The sequence below is a fragment of the Danaus plexippus genome, chromosome 27, assembly GCF_018135715.1.
Source record: "Danaus plexippus chromosome 27, MEX_DaPlex, whole genome shotgun sequence".
NCBI lineage: Eukaryota > Metazoa > Arthropoda > Insecta > Lepidoptera > Nymphalidae > Danaus > Danaus plexippus.
Genome location: NC_083555.1, coordinates 4,359,646 through 4,368,169, shown reverse-complemented (window position 1 = coordinate 4,368,169; position 8,524 = coordinate 4,359,646). Strand labels below are relative to the sequence as shown.

General features: G+C 31.3%; 1 non-coding gene across 1 annotated transcript; it reads left to right on the top strand.

Annotated features, from left to right (window-relative positions):
• The first annotated feature begins 6,514 nt into the window (after positions 1 to 6,514).
• Positions 6,515 to 6,587, top strand: Trnav-cac (transfer RNA valine (anticodon CAC)). The gene has a single exon. It is a non-coding gene; the product is annotated as a tRNA-Val (tRNA).
• The last annotated feature ends 1,937 nt before the right edge of the window (positions 6,588 to 8,524 follow it).

Genomic DNA, 8,524 nt, shown 5'->3' with positions numbered 1-8,524 from the left:
TACATGGGGTTCAGTTATTCTAACTTCAATCTCAAATAAAAACCAGCAATCGTGTTGACTTGAGATCACTGAACTAACTGTATAAGGTAAAGATTATGGACGTCGTCTAAGACTATAGTGGATCTATTCATAGTCGTGTTTAACCGACTTCTTAAAATTGGTATATGTTTTACAAAAAAATATTTAATAATTAAATCACTCTTACTCAATTGTATACGAATTTTTCATAATTAATATTCATTATTTAATAATAAATTAATTAAAACTTATAAATTAAAACTTATATAGCTAGAGTTGTATAAAAGTATAAAATAGAAGGTTTGAATTTAAATAAGAATAAATAAATGTTTTTTCTTTAAATAACGTGATATTTTAAAACGTAGATACGTTCTAATATCCGCTGGTATCGTCATTGTTTCGTATAGAACCTCATTTAACAGAAGTCTGTGAAGCCCGTTTACAATTGACCTGTTTTTTTTACATTGTAACCCTCGCTGAGGTTAGCCAATGAGTACATATGTTAATAAATCATCACCAATTCATATTTTTTTGTTTTTATATAATTCTTACTATCAACCAACTCGTGGATTATTATATTAATATATAAGTTTTAACCTGGATTGATTATATTTATGCAAACGACTGTTTGTATAGTTTGTCTTATATATATATATATATTCACGAAAGCATGTTTTGATTGCTTGGTTATTTTATCTGAAGTACAATAAATTGTTCTCTCTATAGATAGACGTGTTGAACAACTCGTCTTACTGTTTTTATCATTAACTTCTTGTTGGAAATACTTCCTTAACTGTCTCACACTGCTAGGATATTGTAGGTTTGAAATGAAATTAATATTTTTCGGATTACTTCGCGTATTTTATTATTTTAAAAAACTACATAACCCCGATGTTTCGGTTACATTTCAGCAACCGTGATCACCTCCAGATTAGATGTGAATGTCTGTCAGTTGGTCTTGTTATTTATCATTCATTCATTTTCATTCATTTACAATTGATTTAACAAGCTAAATTGTGGACTTAGCAATGTCAATGACGATCCGCTTGAGGGACGTTCATTATCAGCGACTACTAAAGATAATATCAGTGCTATGCGAGGCATGATAGAAGAAGATAAGGGAGCGACCTATCACCAGATACGGGCAAGCCTAGGCATTGGTATGGGTCAAGTTCAAAAAATGTTACTCGAACATGTAGGCGTCCGGAAGCTGATAGTTCGATTCCCCACACTTTAACCGACGACCAGAAACGTCTTTGCATAGACTGATGTTGCCAAATGTTCGATAAGTTCAACAGCGGTGACTCAAATGCTGTGTTTGATATCGTCACAGGTGATGAGAGCTGGATATATTGCTATGAACCCGAAACCAAAAGACAATCAGCTCAGTGGGTGTTTCTTTTCCAGGATCGGAAAACTTTGGTAAAGGAAGGAAGAAGTCAAGGAAAAAAGATGATTGCCTCATTCTTTCGTTGGAAAGGTCATTTCTTGACAGTTGTGCTAGAAGATGAAGGGACACTTATTGTAGACTGGTATGTCAATCGCTGTTTGGCAGTTGTCTTGGAAAAAAATTGACAGCAGCGCCCTTGAAGCAGGCTCCTTCTTCACAACGACAATATTTCAGCGCACTCTGCAAAACGGTTTTTTGAATATTTGAATAAGGCAGATATCGAGATAATGAGTCATCCGCCATACAGTCCTGAACTGGCGCCCTGCGACTTATATTTATTCCCAACAACTAAAAATAAAATTCATGATATTCGGTTTACAAGCCCTCTAGATGTGGTGAATACCATAGAACAGCCTCTAAGAAAACATGGGCCAAGTGCTTTTCTTAGGGATTCCATCGTATTTCTTCTATTTTATTATATACATATACATATATATTATTATATACATTTACCTGGATCAGCTCTACTCCTCTAACTTCTTCTCTCATTCTCTCTTTCTTTACATTTAAGCCAACTATGTGCTATTTATGTTTATCTTTTATTTCTTTTAGTCTTCTTTTTTTTCAGCATATGTTCATTTTTGCCACAAAACATTTTATTACTATAAAATAAATTCAATGCAGTTGTGTTTTATTACAGAAATACTTGAAATTGAGTTTTATTTTGTACAGTATGCGATGAGGGACTTCAAATTTTGATATTATAATAGAATATTTTGGATTTCAGTATAAAAAATATTTAAAATATGAAAATTGTTGTATTTTTTACTCATGTAAGTATCAAACATGTAATGTTTGACAAAAAATAACAGTAGAAAATTTATGAAAAATTGTATTTTTATTCATTTAGACATTATGATTCTACTAAGAAGAAACCCTGAGTACTTGAATTAATTTCAGAGTTTTGCAACGGTATAATTACTTTTCTAAGTAAACTTTGTCATACAAAGTATAAGTAAGGGTTGAGATTGTGTGCTTAGTAATAGTTTGGTTTAAACTCCGCACTGGCCGTTGCGAGTCAGATTTAAGAATATAATGCGTTTAATCAATCGGTTTTTAGAAAATAAAATACAATAATCAACGAAACAATTTTTCTGATTGTGAAACGTGACAGCTTGTACTGAATAATATGAATGTGTGGACGTTTGTTATCATTTTTTATTTATTTTTATGCAACATTACAGTAATATAATAATATATTTCATATATCAAAAAAAATATATAGGCTATAAATTATCCCGAAATTTCGTGCACATCCCTCGGGAATGCATCATAACAGTTGTATTTTGTAGGAAGTCTGTGACGTACACTATAGATGGCGCTACTATAGGTATTTTTTTTTATTGAAAAATTAATTATTGACGTCTCTAAATCACATGAATTAAGTCACGGGCAGAAGTCAGTATCAATATACAAGTGCACCGACTGTTAAAAATAAAATTGTACGTAATTTTATAAAGTAAATATATCTAGAGCTTACTGTTTAGACAAGTAATAGATAGATTTTACTCACAGTTACTCATTTGCCTTTAAACACAGATCCGACGAATGTCGATCGCAGACTAATGTTAACTATTAGAGGTAAGTCTGAACGATTTACGACCGTTAGTCTAAGATTCTGTAGTCTAGACTACAGTTTAAATCATTTTTATTACTATAATTGAATTAATTATACAGCGACCACATTTAATTTGGACCCTTACATATTCAATATTAAATGTAAAGGAAATAAATAAAATTTCAAGATTTAATTGATTTAAGTTCAACTATAAAGATATATTGATTGATTAAATCCTTAGTGAAATTTGTATAAATCACTTAAATATATTAAATTGTATAAAATTACTGTAGCAGTTTTATAATCAATATTAATTTAACTTTATTATCTATATTATTTACTACTAATTATTTCGTCTATTTAATTAATCTCTGTCTATGTTTAGACTCGGATTTGTTTGACGTCCTTTCATTTAAATGAAAGTCACTTACTCCTCTATACACACATTAATTGGCTTGTCATCAAGGAAACATTTTGCTCGCATACTGTTCAAATAAATTGTATGACATAAAAAATAGTAAAAATCATATAATCATGTGGTATTATATATAGATAAATATAAAACAGAAAAAAAACATAATTACGCTTTGATTACATAAAAAACTCAAAAACTGAAAGTCATTTACACGGCGTCAGTGTAGATCTTGTAAAAAATTAACTCATTCGTAACTCAGTTAAATACGTTTCATTCATTATGAAGTAAGGGAAGATAACTTGAAAAATCGATGTCGCAAAAAGACTAAAACACTCACATCCGGCCGCAGTCGCTACTGACTCGGCTATAAACAACACTGAATAATATCGTTAATGTTCCCACGACGATATATTCCGCGATAGTTTCTGATATACTTAATGTCTTTAATAGTTAATAGTGAATGTTAGATTCTTAATTAAAAAAACTGCATATACACTATAATAATTTAAATATTTTTTTTTTAATTATTTTTTTTTTGTTATTATATTTATTTAAAATTAATTATCAATATATTGTTATTAATTCGTAATATTGAAACGTATGGACGAATAGTAAATAGTTTAAATAAATGTTATAGTGTTGCATAAAGCGGTCGTTTCGTCATTAAGACCGGTTTAGGAGTAAAAAGCGAACGTACGTACAGGTCGATAGCCGCAGGTGCACAGATGGCTGTACACATACATACATACATCTTGTGCGGAAGTGATAGCGTTCTGATTATCTTACGATGAAATTTCGGCCGAAATTTTAATTGATATTACTCTCCCGTCACTTAGTATGGAACATAATTTTATATGTTTTTTATTAAATTGTTAGTACCTTGATAATGTCAGATATCTTCAAGTATAGTATATATATATAATATTTGTATACTAGTTTTTGCCGACGACTTTTCTCTTGATATTGTAAAACATAAAATAAGTTTTATGTTTCAATAATGAATGGGGTGAAGATATATATATTTTTGATATCTATTATTTTTTACCATAATAAGCCTCCATGAAAACAACTTTAATGCCGGTTTAGTGAGCCTCCGGGAACTGTAAGCGGTTGTAACTGCATTAAACCGGATAATAAAGTGAATTATAACCGGTTCGAGGCGGTTAGAGCAATTTATTACGTTCTCTGTTAATTGAAATATTAATTGCTAGCCATCCATGTATTGGTTAGAATATAGTCTATATACATATATACATATTTATATGCTATTTGATTCTGAAATTAACGATGAAACTTTCTTCAAATATCACAATAATTTAAGTATTATATTAAATAATATAAAAGTTATTGGAGCATTTATGATATTATGTTATGTATGCTTTATGAGGTGGCCGAAGTTTGAGGATGTGGATGCCAAAAAAAGTTCCGGAGACGATGGTCTAATACTAATGAGGTACGTGGACAAAATTGAGGGACTATGACGTTTAGGCTCCATGGAAGCTTTATATAAGTTCGTATTTACTCGCTTTGGTTTCTAAATTTGACCTCAATGACCTCATTTCATTTGATAAACTCACTCAAATGTATTTTAATTGGTTTTCTACAAGAGGCAATCGCTTAATTGGTTATATATATATACATATATACATAGATATATATATCTGAATATAAAATGATAATTAAATATTTACTGAATACAATCAAACCCACAGACATTTTTAATTCAAAATTGAATCAAGGCACTCTTATTTTTTGTACGTTCAATTTCATTCATAAAACGTTTTGTAGCTTGTGTTGTAACGACGTCTTGGTGTGAGTGAATCGCGTTTTATTATGACTTAATGCATTATAAAGTAACGTAACATTATGTGTGTGTGTGTGTGTGTGTGTGTGTGTGTATCACTTTGTTTATGTTTACTCGTACTAATTCAACAGTTTCATAGACTTCGACAATATTTTTCATCTTGTCAATGTTTCATTGTGTTTTATTTTAATAAAATAGAAGTACTCTCAAAACAAATAGTAACAGGATGTTTACGAATATCTTTTTTCGTACTATTCCGAACGTTCTATTTTTATTTTTAACATTACCATATTAATAAACATTATTATTTTTATAAGAATTTACAATAATCTCAACGAATATATATGTTATTATTTTTTTTTATAATCACACATTTCTTCTAAGGAGAATTTGTATAAAACTATTAAATTTCAGCGACTCCTCCCACATTTGATATCATTAAGAGCCAGAGCCAGAGCAAGCTACTACAGCTACTATCATGATAAAACGAATGTCATTTTAATTTAATTATACGGAATATTCATGAACAAATTTCCTCATAAATTTGTTACGTCAAAAATGTAAACAGAACGCTCTAAATTAATTTTAAATGACAAACGTCATTGTTACAGCCAACTGTGACAAACAATTTGTAACTGTTAAGTGGTTTACATAGTACTACTATGGTACAGCACGCCGTGTGTCCGTCCGATATTAAACTAAACGGATTTGCATGAAATTTGGCACAGATATAGATCAGGCGGAGGATTAGCAAATAACTGGAGCGTATGTGGATTATATATAATATTATATATTAGTTGTACATCAGGTGTGGGCCAAGTTGTGAGAGACGGTTGGGATAGCGACGCGTGTGACACGAGCGTCGGGTATAGTAGAGCAAAGTTCGAATCTCAAATAAACTGCTGATTTATTTCCATGTCAGAATTAAGATTTTTATTTAAATTTTATATATATATTTCAATTTTATAATAAACTAAAAAAAGTTATCAGTCACGTCATTCGTAAGGTATATTGTGTAACGATTACAAAATAAAATGTCTCAAAATTTTTTTTATTTTGGTTCAATATCAGTGTAGGGAAACAAAAAGTTTTTTATATTTTTATATCAATTATTTTACTATGTTATATTATTATAATATTCGCCGAAATAAAAAACCTTCAAAGCTGGATACATACATTAATTTAAATATATTTTCATGTTCTTTCCAATTAAATCTATCTTCTCAGATGACTGTCCTAGAAAAGCAAATAGAAATGGGTTCTTCCAACGTTTCCGTAGTGTAGCGGTTATCACGTGTGCTTCACACGCACAAGGTCCCCGGTTCGATCCCGGGCGGAAACATGATAATATTTTTAATATATTTTGACCATCAAAATGTTTACTATTTTTTTACGTATGACAAAACCATACAAAATCCAAGAGGGTATTGGTGCGTCGCCCTCCAAACCAAACATATTTATGTATTCTCGAATTTTAAAACGCGTTGTGCTAATAGAGCTCACGATTCCTTGAGAACCAGCATCCCAAAGACCATGCCATCAAGGTCAATAAGTATTACGAGCTCACTAACGAACTCACTCGAAATAGGTTCGTCGTGGATTTGTACGCGATAGGAGTGGGAACGACAGGTGTAACGTCTAAATCTCTCTACAACATACTAAAAGACTTGGGCCTGTCCAGAACTCACATCAATTCATTCTTGGAACGTGCGACGAAGTCAGCCCTAGTAGGTTCTTTTCGAATATGGTTAGGTGGAGAGAGGAGCTTGGACAGTCGAGGTGAACGTTTAAACCCATTAGATAGGGGCCCCTTAAACCTACACCTGGGTCGCAAGTCCTAGGCAATGTTGAAAATCCTTTCCCTGCAACTCGATGGACCCGGCACCAGCACGGTGAATTCCAGGAATACCGAGAGGTTTCGTCTCTTTGCCTTAATAATTTCACAAATATTATTCCTCCTAATTGAGTTATTATTAAATATTTAAAACCCTAGAAATATATTAAATATAAGTAGGTATTATAATTATCCTATTATTATACTCAAAATCTGTATGAATATTTCCATGAAATGAAATGCTCAGAACATATTGACAATGAACAGCATTTTTTAGCAAAGCCTCATAACTAAAAAATGTCTTAAAACATATGTATTGTGTCCAAAAATTTTTTGTTCCTCGACTCTTGAGTCACGATATCTGTATGAAGCTCCGTCAGCTGTGTACAAAACACTGCCACTGGGGTACTTACACGACAAACCAATATAAATATACATACACTCGTATATATATTCCAAGTTCAATAAGACTTGTTTATATCATTTTGATTTCTATACTTATTTTAGATGCAATTTACCTAAATATTTACGTTAGGTCATATTTAAGGAAGTAATAATTTGCATTGCTATCGCTTATCGGTTTATTTCCATTGTATTTAATGCCATGTATCCGATATCCATAAAATAATACAGTTATATAAATGTACAGATCAATAAATAATATTTTAAATCCATAATTTTTATCATCGAGTGATCTGAATTTTCTTCAAAATATATATTTTTCTGTAAAACTAAGTGTATAATTTAAATGCTAGCAGTTGTACCGACACCTGTTCCGTTCAAGAATCGTGCGCATAATTTTAAAAGCCTTTAAATTATTTCATTTCCATCAACTTTAACGTGCATTGCTCGATTACATTGAATGTGTTTAATTTATTATCAAAAAACCCGTCGATGTATATTTTATTGACATTCATTTCAATGTAACCTGTCGGCTCCCCTCGAAAGCATCTGTTACATTTTTTTTACGTCTTGTCAAGTGGATGTTTTATGAATTGCAGCTTTAAAAGCTCAAAAAAATGTTAGTCGACTTTTGACATTTTTTGCATACGAAAAAATTGTTGTACTTTTTGAATACGCCCTGTTGGTATTGTACATTGCACTGGCGGTAAATGCGGTTTGTATTTGATGTATCCTAGTTATATTAGAAATGCGAGATTTTGAGGATGTATGGATGTTTGTTGTTCTTTAAACCCAGAAACTTCTTAACGGATTTCGATTAACCGTTAGGGTAATGTAGTCTATCCATTAGAATAAGGTAGGCCATAATTTTGGCCCGAAATCTCTCGTAATTGTAGTGCATGAGGTCACATGTTTCAGACTAGGAATACAGCTACAGGTTGATGACGATGTCCATCGTTTCAACGCTCTTATAACATTTTTTTCTGAGTCTAATTCCTTGGTAAACGCGAACGAAGTCGCATCGATATATGAGTTCATATAAA